This window comes from Aegilops tauschii, chromosome 1, assembly GCF_002575655.3.
Source record: "Aegilops tauschii subsp. strangulata cultivar AL8/78 chromosome 1, Aet v6.0, whole genome shotgun sequence".
NCBI lineage: Eukaryota > Viridiplantae > Streptophyta > Magnoliopsida > Poales > Poaceae > Aegilops > Aegilops tauschii.
This window is the reverse complement of record NC_053035.3, coordinates 407,867,703-407,886,747: the sequence shown is the minus strand read 5'-3', so window position 1 is coordinate 407,886,747 and position 19,045 is coordinate 407,867,703.

The window sequence follows — 19,045 nt, the reverse complement described above, 5'->3', positions numbered from 1 at the left end:
GGAACCAACAAGTAAAGAGGAATGCATCTTGCCCAAAGCAGCGGCTAATTCTTACTGGCGCATGTATGCAGGCATAAGTACAAGCTAGAAACAATGCAGCGATCCATAAATGTTGAGTCTGAACCTGTGTTGTTAACTGACTTGCTGAGGTATGATCAATGCATAGGTTAAGTTGGGTAATGCCGAGTTACATGTGACTTTTCCTCACCTGCCCCTTAATGACAATTAGCTTAAACGGAGCCTAGCGTATGCACTGCTTTTTTAGAGAAAAGAATATCAGCTTCCCACTAGGAATTTTACAAGCATTTAGCCGCTCACATGTTATTTGTTTTATACACAAGAGTGTTTGTCTAAGTTCCCCAGACATGTATCTGACCCTTTGCTGTCCCGGTAATTATCTCCATAGATTCCTGTTCATAAAAAATGCTTTCAACATCTGCTAAGGCTTCAGCTATTGAGCTTCTGATGGGCTTCTGTTGCGGAAGACCTACTGCCCTAACTGCATTTGTATCTTCTGAAATTTCTGTAATAGTTGCTGCATTTGCTAGGTTTATAATCTTCATTCTGCCAATCTTTTCACCTGCAATGAATAATACCCCTATTAAGTCAGGCGAAACGATTTTTTTTCGAGAAATCAGGTGAAACAATTGGAAGAATGAAGATCATAAAACTTGTGTCAACCGCAGCTAATGAATGAAATAATACCTGTTCTTGTGTCATGCGATGTCAAATGGGATATTAGTACATGGGATGCTTCGTCGATTGTATAACAGTGTAACGTCCATGAAGGGGGGCACCTGATTCGCCTCAGCAGTTCTCCCTTATCATCAAACATGGAAACCTGATCTTTATATCTCACCAATAATAGTAGCTCATCTTCAGTCTGTAAGATGTGTATCCCATGTGGATCACTGGTACAAACTGATTTAGCCACAGAAGGCTCTTCTTCGAGCTGGATCATAATTCAGGAGGATCAAACACTTGTAAATTGAGATCAAGATTTCATAATAATAAAATCTAGTTACTTGTATGTAATAAACCTACATCTGTCATTCTGACTCGCATATTTTCCTGTTGAAGCACCACTTTAGTTGAAATAGATTGTATGAATTTAACTTCACTGAAATTCTTGAGAGGAACATAACACATTTCTGTCAGGTCTCTGGTTTGGAGAGAGTATGTTTGGATAGGAAAGAAGCCCTTCAGGTCAGGTCTGTGACTTGTCACTAAGATATTATTGCTGCAATATATATATATATATAAGTTGTCAGTATGCAACAGAGAAAACAAATGCTGCCTTTTGAAGCCTAGACTAATACCTCAGATTGTAGCACTCCATACCCGGCATTGTGATCTGACGAAGTAAACTGCCGTTCCTTGTGCTAAAAATTCTCATAACGCTGATGGGAAAAATGTTTCTTTATTTTATTAGATTAGACAACAATAAATAAATAAATAAAATACAAACAAATATTAGAAAGTGTTCAATTTGTGTGTACCTAGTTTTTTTAGAGAAGACCACCGCCTTTTCAGCACCGGCAGATAATTTCACATGTTCCGGGTTCGTAATTTCAGATTCAGAAAACATTCTTATCTGTTGGGGCACGCGGACCGCCGTCCTTATAGACCTAGAAATGAAACCAGGTAGGATCAAAATGCACAATTCTTTTGTTTCAAGTTATGTAGCTGATAGAATGCTAAATATTTGTTAGAATGCTAAATATTCTATTATAAGAAAGGAGGCATAACAATGTCATATATATGCACAGGAGCAGTTTTATGTGGTAGCCTTCCAATATGCAACCATTCTGTCCTCCAATCCTGTTTTATGTTATGTTCTTTTTAAAGCACCATATATATCTGTTAAACTGCAGCCTCGTAACTAGGTTTGGTTCTGAAATATCATATTGATATCGATTTCTACTGAATATCCCCTTCTCCACAGGTGACTTGGGCCGTCTTGCCAGCGAGGCCCCACCGTTCCTCTACTTGCTGCAGCTGCCCACGACCCTCCTCTCTACTTGCTCCACCTGTGATTAGTTGAACCTTTTTGTCGTTGTCATTAACAGCTGCTACTGTAACAATGTTTCGACACCATTGTTGTGCTGGTCCTTCTATTCAACAGTATAACAACAGTATTGTTTTGAACTTGTAAGTTTTGTGATGTTGTTTAGTTCTGCAGAAATACAACAACACAGCAGTACTTAAGAGTAATACTGATGCTCACGAATACAGTAGTAAAACTTACTCGAGTGGTACTTTGGCGCATCTTATATCAATTGATCTCGAGAGTGTGAACTGTGAGACGCATATAACCCAATTTGCTTTCTTGTTCCAGAGAAGAGACAATATCTTCTGATCAACTTGGTTATTCAGAGCGCACAGAAGCTTGCCGTTTCGCCTGTTGAAGGCAATGCAGAGCCCTGATCTGGCTAAAGCAATGAGCATTCTGTCTACTTGAAAGACCATCTTGATTTCTCTTTCTTCCAAACCATTCAGTTGCCTGAACTTCGTGGCAAAGTTTGAGCGATAAGATCGATATTCCTCCTACATTCAGTACACACAATCTTGATGAGAATTCAGCCACACATAATCTCATTGATCAGAAGAACAGTGAGCAAAATCTAACTGTCACATTGATAAATATACAGAAACGAGGCAAAGAATGAAACCAGCACAATCTTGATCAGACGAACATAATCTCATTGTTCAGAGCATTGCCACATCGATGAATTACAGAAACGAGGGGAAAGAATCAAAGCAGCGAAGTGACAAACTATACCTGCAGGCACATGTTCCCCCTCAATAACTGTGCGTCTGCTAGCCGGGTGACGAATCCTAGCTGACGTTGATCCAGTTTTTGAACGAAGTTCTGCTGTCGTTCTGTCGTTGCAGGTGGCCCGGCTGCAGCGGCGCCTCCATTCTGCCGGCGCCCGGCAATCAGCCGCTCCTCGGAGGCGACGCTCCCGTTCGATGGCGCAGCCGCACCGCCGCGCTGGGGCCCGTGAGTGCTGCTGTCTCCCGCGGTTCCCGATGCCACGGCGAGTACGTTGCCGCCGGCCGCCGTGACCGCGTCAGTTGTTCTTGGCCAGTCGCCAATTAAGTGGCCGCCGCCGCATTGCTGCTGCCCATGGCTGTCCGTGGCGCAGCCGCCCCGGCGCCCCGGCTGTCGCGGGTGGTGCTGCAACGGTGCCTCGTCGTCAGGCGCGCCGTCGTCTCCGCTGTCCCCTCGCGGCCACCATACCGAGGCCGAGGTCGCCCTCTCTCGGCTCCCTCCCTGTCGCCCTCGATTGACATCGTGAAGATATCTGAAACAGAGGCGCAGCGAATCAAGAACCGAAAGAACTGGGAAAGAGGGTGAAATTTTTACAGAACAAGAACTCCAAGAAATTGAAAGAAAACGGTGGCCAAGAAACAGAATCGAAGACTACATTTGCCGTTTTCGATTTGGACGCAGCCGGGGGTCTCCGGGAAGAACGTCGACAAGAACGTCGCCGGGGGTCTCCGGGGGTCTTCGACAAGAACGTCGCCGGGGGTCTCTCGGAAGAGAAGATGGACGCAGCGGGAAGAAGACGACCTATTTTTTTGGCTGTTTTCTTGGGCTTTTGCTCTGTGATCGAACGGGATTAATACGCCGGAGAACGGGCCAAATCCCCCCATAGCTATATTAGTGGGCCACGACCCAGTTGCGCAGCTCAGGCCTGCCCCCTTTATTTTTTCCCATGCGCTAACCTTGAAAAAACACGCTTCCAATGGTTCAGGGACAAGTCCGACTGCGAGTTTTTTTTACCAAAAAAGATATACATTTAAAATAATGTTAATAAATTAAAAAATTCACCAACGTGAAAAATGTTCAAGACTTGAAAAAATTCTGTAAATTTGGAAAAAGTTCAAGAATTTTAGAAATTCTGTGGATTTTTAATAAAAATTTCAAGGATTGATAAAAATGTTTGCCGATTTAAAAAAATCTCATGAATTTTCAAATGTTCATGAAGTTTAAAAAATGTTTTTGAATTTAAAAAATTCATGAATATAAAAAAATGTTTACGAATTTGCAGAACAAGTTCATGAAATTGAAAAAAGATGAAAAGATAAAAAGAAAAAACCAAAAAGGAAAAAGAAAAAAAAATAAAAACCAGCCAAAAACACAGAGAAAAAACCTATTGAAAACCATGCCGAAAGCTTCCATTAACCGGACTGGGTAAGCAAAAACCAAGCCATAAGCTCCTCGCATCTTCTGAAAACCAATATAGGGGCAAACTTATATGGACCGGCCCATACAGAACATGCATGAGCGTTGTGTATCAGTAACACATTAATTGGCGTTGAAATGTGGAACGACATACATGCATGTACTTGGAACTTATGACAAAACCTACCCTCTCGTTTAGGGTTTAACCGACTCCGGCGGCGATCTTGATCGCTAATGAGAGTTCATTGCTATCGGGGCCACACATCGATCTACTCCTACCGGAGTCTGCTAGAGGCGAACCTTGGATAGGTTTTCAGCCGATCCCCGCTAGTGATACTTTGCGAACCCTAGCCATGGCCGCGCTAGACGAGGGATCGTCTACATTGACAGGGGCATGGTCCGAGGAAAACCTAGGAGACGATGAAGGAGCTGGATCCCCAGGAGGACGTACTGGACGAGTTGGTAATTGGAAAAGCGTAAGTAACTCAATTTGAGGTGGATACTAGGTGGCTGGCGATCGGGCATATAAACGTAACTTGACTGTTTAGTTCTTCTGCTATGTTTGAGACACTTCAATGCGTGTGGAGGCTGTCCCATGAGCCTTAGTACAAAGAGGCTGGTGAAGACCTCTTTGTGTTTCAAATGTACTATCTTGGGGATTGGAAGAGATTAGTTTGCGGAGGACCTTGTCTTTTTAGGGGCCTAGAGACTAGAGTTAGTGATGGAGGACTATGATTGAAAAGTTGATCAAACTTCAGTTGTATTTGATCGGTCTATATGTCTGGTCTTAGATTCATAGGATCCATGGTCTGTATAAGCATGAAGAAGTGGTTGATTAGCTAGCACAAAGGATCAGTAGAGTGCAAGAAATTCACATACCATCAAAGCTTTTTTATGAGGGTGACTATGTTCATGTCCAAGGTCAAGTTCGGGTAGGAAAGGCTCTTACCATGTTCACACATCTGTCTGTGGAAGGAGAAGGGAGGCGTTCGGTGCCTGTCCGATATGAAAAATCCTTTATTTCTGCCATGTGTGTGGGAGCATGGGCCATAAATATGAGGAGTGTGGTGATGGGGTATGGAAGCAAATGATAGGCAATCGGAGGCTGGATGTTGGCACTGAAATGGGCTACACTAGGATCTGCAACTCATGGTGGTCAGCTTGCTTCTATGCAAGGATGGGGCTGGGTATGTGGAAGAGCGGGGCACAGGCATTACGCACCCAGGAAGAGATCGTCTCGGGTGCCAATCTGGCTACTAGAGAGGAGCTGAAAGATACAACATGGAGTCTGCTAAAACATACGTATTGAGCATCCGGATGGAGGGGGGACAGTCAGCATAAAAAAGAAAAACTTCCCAGAAGCTTGACATGCAACAACAAGAGGGGTCATGCAAGGTAATCATGTTTACGAGATGAAGGGGAAGTAGGGTGAGAAGGTAGCTATGTCAATAACCAACGTGGGTGCTAGCCTGGTGCTACCTCCACCGCCATAGCACATGCTACATAAAGAGTGCAAGCTTGCCAAGAAGGGGCAATCACCAAGCAAGGCTAGTATATCTGAAAATCAGTAACCTCCCTCGAGGAGGACCGTCAGGAACAATGAATACACTTTGTTGGAATCATCGTGGACTTGGCAATGTCGCGACAATTCTGGAACTTTACAACCTTGCGAAGGAGTTTTTGCCGAGCTACTCTTTATGTGGTTGAAACGTAGATTTCTAAACAGCGGGTGCAGGGAATGGCTAATACTTTGGGTTTCCATGGAGGTTTTGCGGGTAATTGTGATGGAAGGAGTGGTGATCTGTGTAACAACTCAAGAAAATCTACCTTGTTTGTAGTAATTATGGCATGAATGTTTATGTGATGGAGTTATTTTATTTTAATCATGGCTTGAAAGTTTCACCTGAAACTTAAATTCTTGATCACTTCCAGAAAGCCAATTCATAGCTTCCCAAAAATTCCAACTTCACTTTCAACTTCTCTCATTAAAGGCTTCTAAATTTGAGTTGCAAATTAAACCTCCAAACTACAACCATAAATCACATTCACTGCCTAATAACACTTCCTAAAATTTGAACACGGTTGGAGTTGGTTTTGTTTAGATTTTGAATTTAAATAGTTTGAAATTAATTTAAACTTTCTAAAATTTCCCAAACCACTTTATAAAATCTAGCGCTAAAAACCATTCACATAAATGCCTTCATTCCATTTTTCTCCTTCCCTTAACTTCCCCTGCATTTCTCCCTTTCTCTCTTTGTTTTTGCAGAATATGAGAGTGGCATAAAGTCTGAAATAGTCAAAAACCAAGAGAGTTCATGACCGTACATTCCGTGGTGTTTATCGCACATGGCAAAGTGATGAGTGATATTTTTACACTCGTCCACTTTTGTTTAAACCGAGATATTTCATCTAAAAAGAGATATTCGCTTTGATATTGCTACTAATGACTAATGAATGCAAATGATTCCGCAAATCGTCTCTCTGATGTGTTTCCATAGGAAATGGGATAAAAAGGGAAGAAATCACGTGTGGGAATGGAATGGAAGGAAAATGGAGGAAGAAAGAATCAACAAGAAGTGTCTGCGCGAAGACAAAGCAAAAGACGGCGTTCCATATGGGCGCGCGCACCCGTATGATTGTCTGTTTGGCATGGATTTCGAGGCAAGTTGTCCACCTATGCAACTTCTATTAAAGGGACCCCATCGAAATGTCAACATAACAACGAGCATGGATTCCAGAACCTCTTCATCATCTTCTTCATCCACAAACCCTAGCCGCTAACATTTCCTTCTCCATAGCCATCTCCACCACCATAGTGTTCTCTCATCTAGTTCATACTTGTAATCATGCATCGCACAAGGCATCCGCTGTAACACATATTGCAATGAATCAATCTCAAGATGTGTTCTTCAATATTTTCTTCTCACATGTGTGTGTAGTTCGGTAAGGTATGGGTTGGGGCATGAGCCTTCCAACCCAAGGTATTTGTTGAGGGGATCAATGGAAGACTTGGACATAACGTCCCGTATGTGTGAAATAAAATTGTTCTGTGAAGATGTCTCTTGTCTTGTCTGCGATCTTCATCCCTGCAGGTACCCAGGATCATGGAGATCGAGCACCGGTGATGCTAGGAGCGAGGAGACCGTGAAGTGTTATACCGAACACCAGTGATAGTAAGGTTCATTAGGGTAACATGGATCGTATCCTTGGCGATAAATGAGCCGTAGTCATTAAACGCCCAAAGTGATGGAACTATGCCCTAGAGGCAATAATATTTGTATTATTATATTTCCATATTTATAATTAAGTGTTTATATTTCATGCTATAACTGATATGATCCTGGAATATGCGATTCAGTGGAAAACTCATATGCACGTGTGAAATGATAACCAGATAAAATAAAGGTTCCTAGTCTCACCTCAAAGATTAGCTCAAGTGTTGTTGATGATCACGTTCTTTGAATCTTAGGATATCGTTAAGTGTAACGATAGCCCTAAAACAACATTGAGATTATGACGTTGGAAGAACGATCATATTGAATCGAGCCAAACTTGTTTATTATGAATTGAGATAATATATATCGCCTGTAATAAATTGTAATAACACATAGTGTTAATGTGTGATTTTGCTCCTTAGACCATGAGAAGAGTATTGTAGTCACTTTTTACCGTACCATGGGCTTTGGGGTTGCTCAAACGTCACTTGTAACATGGTGATAATAGCGACAACTTATAGGTTCATCGAAAAGTTTGACAAGGGACTAGATAGCTCGAGAGTGGGACTTGTGAAGGAAATATGCCCTAGAGGCAATAATAAAGTTGTTATTTATATTTCCTTATATCATGATAAATATTTATTATCCATGCTAGAATTGTATTAACCGGAAACTTGATACATGTGTGGATACATAGACAATACACCGTGTCCCTAGTATGCCTCTACTAGACTAGCTCGTTAATCAAGGATGGTTAAGTTTCCTAGCCATAGATATGTGTTGTCATTTGATGAATGGGATCACATCATTAGAAGAATGATGTGATGGACAAGACCCATCCGTTAGCTTAGCACGATGATCGTTTAGTTTATTGCTATTGCTTTCTTCATGACTTATACATGTTCCTATGACTATGAGATTATGCAATTCCCGAATACCGGAGGAACACTTAGTGTGCTATCAAACGTCACAACGTAACTGGGTGATTATAAATATGCTCTATAGGTGTCTCCGATGGTGTTTGTTGAGTTGGCATAGATCGAGATTAGGATTTGTCACTCCGATTGTCGGAGAGGTATCTCTGGGCCCTCTCGGTAATGCACATCACTATAAGCCTTGCAAGCAATGTGACTAATGAGTTAGTTGCGGGATGACGCATTACGGAACGAGTAAAGATACTTACTAGTAACGAGATTGAACTAGGTATTAAGATACCGACGATCGAATCTCGGGCAAGTAACATACCGATGACAAAGGGAACAACGTATATTGTTATGCGGTTCGACCGATAAAGATCTTCGTGGAATATCTAGGAGCCAATATGGGCATCCAGGTTCCGCTATTGGTTATTGACCAGAGAGGTGTCTCGGTCATGCCTACATAGTTCTCGAACCCGTAGGGTCCGCACGCTTAACGTTCGTTGACGATATAGTATTATATGAGTTATGTATGTTGGCAACAAAATGTTGTTCGGAGTTCCGGATAAGATCACGGACATGACGAGGAACTCCGGAATGGTCCGAAGATAAAGATTAATATATGGGATAATAGTGTTTGGTCTCCGGAAGGGGTTCCGAATGTTTACCGAAATGTTTGGGTACGAGAACACTTTATTTGGGCCAAAGGGGAAAGCCCGCAAGGTTTTTGGAAAGCGCAAAAGAAAGTTTTGCGGAGTCCAGGGGCCAGACGCCAGGGTCCCTGGTGTCTGGGTCCAGACGCCGGGAACCCTGGCGTTTGGCCCTGGAGTCCGAGAAGGACTCTTGCCTTTCGGGTGAAACCAACTTTGTGGAGGCTTTTACTCCAAGTTTCGACCCCAAGGCTCAACATATAAATAGAGGGGTAGGGGTAGCACCCAAGACACATCAAGAAACACCAAGCCGTGTGTCGGCAACCCAGTCCCCTCTAGTTTATCCTCCGTCATAGTTTTTGTAGTGCTTAGGCGAAGCCCTGCGGAATTTGTTCTTCACCAACACCGTCACCACGCCGTCGTGCTGCCGGAACTCATCTACTACTTCGCCCCTCTTGCTGGATCAAGAAGGTGCGGACGTCATCGATCCGAACGTGTGCTGAACGCGGAGGTGCCGTACGTTCGGTACTTGATCGGGACGGATCGTGAAGGTGTACGACTACATCAACTGCGTTGATAAACACTTCCGCTTTGCGATCTTCAAGGGTATGAAGATACACTCCCCCTCTCGTTGCTATGCATATCCTAGATAGATCTTGCGTGATGATACGAATTTTTTTGAAATACTGCGTTCCGCAACAGTGGCATCCGATCCAGGCCTATGCGGAGATGTTATATGCACGAGTAGAACACAAAGAGTTGTCGGCGACAATAGTCATACTGCTTACCAGCATGTCATACTTTGATTCGGCGGTATTGTTGGATGAAGCGGCTCAGACCGACATTACGCGTACGCTTATGCAAGACTGGTTCTACCGACGTGCATCACACACAGGTGGCTAGGGGGTGTCTGTGTCTCCAACTTTAGTTGAATCGAGTGTGACTACGCCCGGTCCTTGTTGAAGGTTAAAACAACACACTTGAGGAAAAATTGTTGTGGTTTTGATGTGTAGGTAAGAACGGTTCTTGCTAAGCCCGTAGCAGCCACGTAAAACTTGCAACAACAAAGTAGAGGATGTGTAACTTGTTTTTGCAGGGCTAGCTGTGATGTGATATGGTCAAGACGTGATGATATATAAATTGTTGTATGAGATGATCATGTTTTGTAAAAGTTATCGGCAATTGGCAGGAGCCTTATGGTTGTTGCTTTATTGTATGAAATGCAATCACCATGTAATTGTTTTACTTTATCACTAAGCAGTAGCGATAGTCGTAGAAGCAATAGTTGGCGAGACGACAACAATGCTACGATGGTGATCAAGGTGTCAAGCCGGTGATGATGGTGATCATGACGGTGCTTTGGAGATGGAGATCAAAGGCACAAGATGACGATGGCCATATCATATCACTTATTTTGATTGCATGTGATGTTTATCCTTTATGCATCTTATTTTGCTTAGTACAACGGTAGCATTGTAAGATGATGTCTCACTAAATTTCAAGGTATAAGTGTTCTCCCTGAGTATGCACCGTTGCGATAGTTCTTCGCGCTGAGACACCACGTGATGATCGGGTGTGATAAGCTCTACGTTCACATACAATGGGTGCAAGCCAGTTTTGCACACGCAGAATACTCGGGTTAAACTTGATGAGCCTAGCATATGCAGATATGGCCTCGGAACACTGAGATCGAAAGATCGAACGTGAATCATATAGTAGATATGATCAACATAGTGATGTTCACCATTGAAAACTACTCCATATCACGTGATGATCGGACATGGTTTAGTTGATATGGATCACATGATCATTTAGATGACTAGAGGGTTGTCTATTTAAGTGGGAGTTCTTAAGTAATATGATTAATTGAACTTTAATTTATCATGAACTTAGTCCTGATGGTATTAGCATATCTATCTTGTAGATCAATAGCTCGCGTATAGCTCCACTGTTTTATATTTTGATATGTTCCTAGAGAAAACTAAGTTGAAAGATGATAGTAGCAATGATGCGGACTGGGTCTGTAATCTGTGGATTATCCTCATTGCTGCACAGAAGAATTATGTCCTTGATGCACCACTAGGTGACGAACCTGTCGCAGGAGCATATGCAGACGTTATGAACGTTTTGCAAGCTCGGTATGATGACTACTTGATAGTTTAGTGCACCATGCTTTACGGCTTAGAACCGAGACTTCAAAAATGTTTTGAACGACACAGAGCATATGAGATGTTCCAAGAGTTGAAACTTGTATTTCAGACTCATGCCCGTGTCGAGAGGTATGAGACCTCTGACAAGTACTTTGCCTACAAGATGGAGGAGAATAGCTCAACCAGTGAGCATGTGCTCAGAATGTCTGAGTACTACAATCACTTGAATCAAGTGGGAGTTAATCTTCCAGATAAGATAGTAATTGACAGAGTTCTCTAGTCACTATCACCAAGTTACTAGAACTTAGTGATGAACTATAATATGCAAGGGATAACAGAAATGATTCTCAAGCTCTTCGTGATGCGGAAATCAGCGAAGGTAGAAGTCAAGAAAAAACATCAAGTGTTGATGGTTGACAAGACCACTAGTTTCAAGTAAAAGGGCAAGGGAAAGAAAGGGACCTTCAAGAAGAATGGCAAGCAAGTTGCCACTCCCATGAAGAAACCCAAAGCTAGACCCAAGCCTAAAACTGAGTGCTTCTACTGCAAAAGAAATGGTCATGGAAGTGGAACTGCCATAGGTACTTGGCGGATAAGAAGGATGGCAAAGTGAACAAAGGTATATTTGATATACATGTTATTAATGTGTACTTTACTAGTGTTTATAGCAACCCCTTGGTATTTGACACTGGTTCAGTTGATAAGAGTAGTAACTCGAAATGGGAGTTGCAAAATAAATAGAGACTAGTTAAGGGCGAGGTGATGATGTGTGTTGGAAGTAATTCCAAGGTTGATAAAATCACCATCGCACACTCCCTTTACCTTCAAGATTAGTGTTGAACCTAAAAAAAATGTTATTTGGTGTTTGCGTTGAGCATGAATAATATTGGATCATGTTTATTGCAATACGGTTATTCATTTAAGTCAAAGAATAATTGTTGTTCTATTTACATGAATAAAACCTTCTATGGTCATACACTCAATATAAATGGTTTAATGAATCTCGATCGTAGTGATACAAATTCATAATACTGAAGCCAAAAGATGCAAAGTTAATAATGATATTGCAACTTATTTGTGGCACTGCCGTTTAGGTCATATTGGTGTAAAGCGCATGAAGAAACTCCATGCTGATGGGCTTTTTGGAATCACTTGATTATGAATCACTTGATGCTTGTGAACCATGCCTTATGGGCAAGATGACTAAGACTCCGTTCTCCGGAACAATGGAGCGAGCAACTGACTTATTGGAAATAATACATACTGATGTATGCGGTCCGATGAGTGTTGAAGCTCGCGGCGGGTATCATTATTTTCTGACCTTCACAGATGATTTGAGAAGATATGGGTATATCTACTTGATGAAACATAAGTCTGAAACATTTGAAAAGTTCAAAGAAATTTCAGAGTGAAGTGGAAAATCATCGTAACAAGAAAATAAAGTTTCTACGATCTGATCACGGAGACGAATATTTGAGTTACGAGTTTGGTCTTCATTTGACACAATGTGGAATAGTTTCGCAACTCATGCCACCTGGAACACCACAGCATAATGGTGTGTCTGAACGTCATAACCGTACTTTATTAGATATAGTGCGATCTATGATGTCCCTTACCGATTTACCACTATCGTTTTGGGGTTATGCATTAGAGACAGCTGCATTCACGTTAAATAGGGCACCGTCTAAATCCGTTGAGATGACACTGTATGAATTGTGGTTTAGTAAGAAACCTAAGCTGTCATTTCTTAAAGTTTGGGGTTGCGTTGCTTATGTGAAAAAGTTTCAGCCTGATAATCTTGAACCTAAATCGGAGAAGTGCGTCTTCATAGGATACCCAAAAGAAACCGTTGGGTACACCTTCTATCACATATCCGAAGGCAAGATCTTTGTTGCTAAGAATGGATCCTTTCTAGAGAAGGAGTTTCTCTAGAAAGAAGTGAGTGGGAGGAAAGTAGAACTTGATGAGGTAATTTTACCTTCCCTCGAAAATGGTTCACCATAGAAATCAGTTCCAGTGATGCCTACACCAATTAGTGAGGAAATAATGATGATGATCATGAAACTTCAGATCAAGTTACTACCGAACCTCGTAGGTCAACCAGAGTACGTTCCACACCAGAGTGGTATGGTAATCCTATTCTGGAAGTCATGTTACTAGACCATGACGAACCTGCGAACTATGAGGAAGCGATGATGAACCCAGATTCCGCAAAATGGCTTGAGGCCATGAAATCTGAGATGGGATCCATGTATGAAGAACAAAGTGTGGACATTGGTTGACTTGCCCGATGATCAGCAAGCCATTGAGAATAAATGGATCTTCAAGAGGAAGACGGACACTGATAGTAGTGTTACTATCTACAAAGCTCGAATTGTCGCAAAAAGTTTTCGACAAGTTCAAGGTGTTGACTACGATGAGATTTTCTCACTCGTAGTGATGCTTAAGTATGTCCGAATCATGTTAGGAATTGCCACATTTTATTAAATCTGGCAAATGAATGTCAAAACTACATTCCTTAATGGATTTCTTAAAGAAGAGTTGTATATGATGCAATAGGAAGGTTTTGTCAATCCTAAAGGTGCTAACAAAGTGTGGAAGCTCCAGCGATCCATCTATGGACTGGTGCAAGCATCTTAGAGTTGGAATATATGCTTTGATGAGTTGATCAAAGCATATAGTTTTATACAGACTTGCGGTGAAGCCCGTATTTACAAGAAAGTGAGTGGGAGCTCTGTAGCATTTCTGATATTATATGTGGATGACATATTGTTAATCGGAAATGATGTAGAATTTTCTAGAAAGCATAAAGGAGTGTTTGAAAGGAGTTTTTCAAAGAAAGACCCCGGTGAAGCTGCTTACACATTGAGCATCAAGATCTATAGAGATAGATCAAGACGCTTGATAAGATTTTTTTCAATGAGTACATACCTTGACAAGATTTTGAAGTAGTTAAAAATGGAACAGTCAAAGAAGGAGTTCTTTCCTGTGTTGCAAGGTGTGAAGTTGAGTAAGACTCAAAAGCCCGACCACGACAGAGGATAGAGAGAGAAAGTCATTCCCTATGCCTCAGCCATAGGTTCTATAAAGTATGCCATGTTGTGTACCAGACCTATTGTATACCCTGCCCTGAGTTTGGCAAGGGAGTACAATAATGATCTAGGAGTAGATCACTGGACAGCGGTCAAAGTTATCCTTAGTTACCTAAGAGGACTAAGGAAATATTTCTCGATTATGGAGGTGATAAAGAGTTCGTCGTAAAGAGTTACGGTGATGCAAGATTTTACACCGGTCTCGATGACTCTAAGTCTCAATCTGGATACATATCAAAAGTGGGAGCAATTAGCTAGAGTAGCTCCATGAGCATTGTAGACATAGAATATTTGCAAAAATACATACGGCTCTGATTGTAACAGAACCGTCGACTATACTTCTCTCACAAGTAAAACATGATCACACCTTAGTACTCTTTGGGTGTTAATCACATAGCGATGTGAACTAGATTATTGACTCTAGTAAACCCTTTGGGTGTTGGTCACATGACGATGTGAACTATTGGTGTTAGTCACATATTGATGTGTACTAGATTATTGACTCTAGTAAACCCTTTGGGTGTTGGTCACATGACGATGTGAACTATTGGTGCTAAATCACATGACGATGTGAACTAGATTATTGACTCTAGTGCAAGTGGGAGACTAAAGGAAATATGCCCTAGAGGCAATAATAAAGTTGTTATTTATATTTCCTTATATCATGATAAATGTTTATTATCCATGCTAGAATTGTATTAACCGGAAACTTGATACATGTGTGGATACATAGACAATACACCGTGTCCCTAGGAAGCCTCTACTAGACTAGCTCATTAATCAAAGATGGTTAAGTTTCCTAGCCATAGACATGTGTTGTCATTTGATGAACGGGATCACATCATTAGAAGAATGATGTGATGGAAAAGACCCATCCGTTAGCTTAGCACGATGATCGTTTAGTTTGTTGCTATTGGTTTCTTCATGACTTATACATGCTCCTATGACTATGAGATTATGCAATTCCCGAATACCAGAGGAACACTTAGTGTGCTATCAAACATCACAACGTAACTGGGTGATTATAAAGATTCTCTACAGGTGTCTCCGATGGTGTTTGTTGAGTTGGCATAGATCGAGATTAGGGTTTGTCACTCCGATTGTCAGAGAGGTATCTCTGGGCCCTCTCGGTAATGCACATCACTATAAGCCTTGCAAGCAATGTGACTAATGAGTTAGTTGCGGGATGATGCATTACAGAACGAGTAAAGAGACTTACCGGTAACGAGATTGAACTAGGTATTGAGATACCGACGATCGAATCTCGGGCAAGTAACATACCGATGACAAAGGGAACAACGTATATTGTTATGCGTTTCGACCGATAAAGATCTTCGTAGAATATGTAGGAGACAATATGGGCATCCAGGTTACACTATTGGTTATTGACCAGAGAGGTATCTCGGTCATGTATACATAGTTCTCGAACCCGTAGGGTCTGCACGCTTAACGTTCGTTGACGATATAGTATTATATGAGTTATGTATATTGGCAACATAATGTTGCTCGGAGTTCCGGATAAGATCACGGACATGACGAGGAACTCCGGAATGGTCTGGAGATAAAGATTAATATATGGGATAATAGTGTTTGGTCTCCGGAAGGGTTCCAGAATTCACCGGAAGGGGTTCCGGATGTTTCCTGAAATGTTTGGGTACGAGAACACTTTATTTGGGCCAAAGGGGAAAGGCCACAAGGTTTTTGGAAAGCGCAAAAGGAAGTTTTGCAGAGTCCAGGGGCCAGACGCCAGGGTCCCTGGCGTGTGGGTCCAGACGCCGGGAACCCTGGCGTCTGGCCCTGAAGTCCGAGAAGGACTCTTGCCTTTCGGGTGAAACTGACTTTGTGGAGGCTTTTACTCCAAGTTTCGACCCCAAGGCTCAACATATAGATAGAGGGGTAGGGCTAGCACCCAAGACACATCAAGAAACACCAAGCCGTGTGCCGGTAACCCAGTCCCCTCTATTTTATCCTCCTTCATAGTTTTCGTAGTGCTTAGGCGAAGCCCTGCGGAGATTGTTCTTCACAAACACCGTCACCATGCCGTCGTGCTGCCGGAACTCATCTACTACTTCGCCCCTCTTGCTGGATCAAGAAGGCGAGGACGTCATCGAGCCGAACGTGTGCTGAACGCGAAGGTGCCGTACGTATGTTCGGTACTTGATCGGGACTGATCGTGAAGGTGTACGACTACATCAACCGCGTTGATAAACGCTTCCGCTTTGCGATCTTCAAGGGTATGAAGATACACTCCCCCTCTCATTGCTATGCATCTCCTAGATAGATCTTGCGTGATCGTAGGAATTTTTTTGAAGTACTTCGTTCCCCAACACTTAATACTCTAGATGCATGCTGGATAGCGGTCGATGTGTGGAGTAATAGTAGTAGATGCAGAATCGTTTCGATCTACTTGACACAGACGTGATGCCTATATTCACGATCATTGCCTAGATATTCTCATAACTATGCGCTTTTCTATCAATTGCTCGGCAGTAATTTGTTCACCCACCATAATATATGCTATCAGGAGAGAAGCCACTAGTGAAACCTATGCCCCCCGGGTCTATTTTACATTATATTAGAGTCCTGTCAACTTACCAATTTCTGTCGCCGTTTATTTTGCAATCTTTACTTTCCAATCTATACAACAAAAATACCAAAAATATTTACTTTACTATCTTTATTAGATCTCACTTTTGCGAGTGATCGTGAAGGGATTGACAACCCCTTTATCGCGTTGGTTGCAATGTTCTTGATTGTTTGTGCAGGTACTAGGTGACTTGCGTGTAATCTCCTACTGGATTGATACCTTGGTTCTCAAAAACTGAGGGAAATACTTACGCTACTTTGCTGCATCACCCTTTTCTCTTCAAGGGAAAACCAACGCATGATCAAGAGGTAGCATTCTACGAGGGTACGTGGACACACTCTCCCCGCTCGTTGCTATGATTCTCCTAGATAGATCTTGCATGATCGTAGGATTTTTTTTTGAAATACTAAGTTCCCCTACAACTTGCTCCTCCGACAATGGAGAGATATTCCTAGGGCCCTCTTGGTGTGATGACATCCATCATCTTCTGGCTAAACACAAGTGACTACTTCAGGGGATGCCGAAACACAATAACAAGAAAGAAGAACAAAATCGATAACTGGGATTTCGGTATAGTGAGCATGGCGATGACTCAGGAGGATACTGATGCATCCTGTGTTTTGTAAAGTATTGCCAAGCAAAGGGAACATCACATAATAACCAAAGGTTCACTCGAATATCATATTCATGTGCTCATAGGGATCGATATGGACGTCACGGTTCTGCTGTCGGTCATTGAACAAACGGTTTCATTCATGTCTATGATTTACCGAACCTAAGGGGTCACAAGTTTAAGGCAATCACGACTTCCTGAGTGTTAATAGGACGAGAGTGATGAGAATATATTTTTGGAAATTGTTTCATTAATATTCTGAATAGTTCTGAGAGGACCAGGAAGCGTTTCGGGGTCACTAGAAGGGTGTCAGTGAATATCGGGTAATACTGATGAATATATATATATATATATATATATAGGTGGAAAATGTTTTCAGTGATGTTAAATTATATATATATATATAATGGTCTGAAAATATTTAGAACTATATTATATTTAATTTAATATCAACGGGCCTTAAAAGGCCAAGAGGTGGAAGGCAACTTCGGCCAAAAAGGCCCAAGTGGGAAAGTGCCCCTTCCCCTATGGAAGGAGGCCGAATTGGGGAAGGGGACAAGTCAGACTCCTCCCTCCCTAGGCCGGATCACCAAGGGGGACTCCTTCCTCCTTGGTGGAAGACCTCCCTCTCCCCCCCTCCAACCTATATATACTAGGGGATTTTGCTCTTTTGTATACACAAGTTTTGGAGCCTCCTCTCATTTTTTCTAGTTCTAGTTGGTCCTAGTTGACTACTTAGAGCTAGGCTAATCCTATTGTCCTCATAATTAGAAGCCGTGTGTGGTTCTAATCTCCTCCCTCTAATTCTCCGGTGACAATCCGCTCTGGACGGTGAAGTGCTACCGGATCGTGAAGGCTGCACGCTTCCAACAAAGTAGAGAGGCCGTGCTTTCAGTCTTCAGTTCGAGGGATTGTTCGTGGGTGGTTCGCGGGATTGTTCATCAATGGTTCGAGGAACTCCAAGTATGATCTACATCATCACATTCATCTTACACTACAACTTGGTGACGGTAACGATCATGATCAGAACCTGTTATGCATTTTCATACTAATCTTGGGTGATCGCATGCGTGATTTTTTTTGTTTTCTACTACATTTCCCAACAGTGGCATCAAGAGAAGTTATATGAGTAGGTGCAAGTTGCGATCTAGATCACATGTGATTGTGAGGGTTGATGTTCTTGCTATGCTTCCCTCAAGTGTTGCTTTGGTTCAATTCATCAACGACATGGTGTCTCTTTTTTACATGGTTCTAACAATCAATCGGCTCTGGCTGTTGACGATCTGCTAACAGTTCCTTGGGCTTCACCATAGTTGAGAATAGTGAATTGTCGTGTACACAAGAGTGTGCTGAAGATGAATGAATTGCTAGGGGGTCACATGTATTTGATGAAGTTTAGTACGGGGCTAGAGATTTTTAATTAAGTCTCTTGTTTCACACACCCCGAAACTTAATCTAGCATCAAGGATCATCGCCAAAATTATGGACGTAGGTAGCTAGTATTGTTAAAACTGGTTAACCGCGAACTAAAATTTTGCTAAAACCTATTAGAGGACGTCTAACTTGGTTTTGCAGGGTATGCATATGATGTGGTATAGCCTTCGTCATGATCATGAGTTTATGTATGAG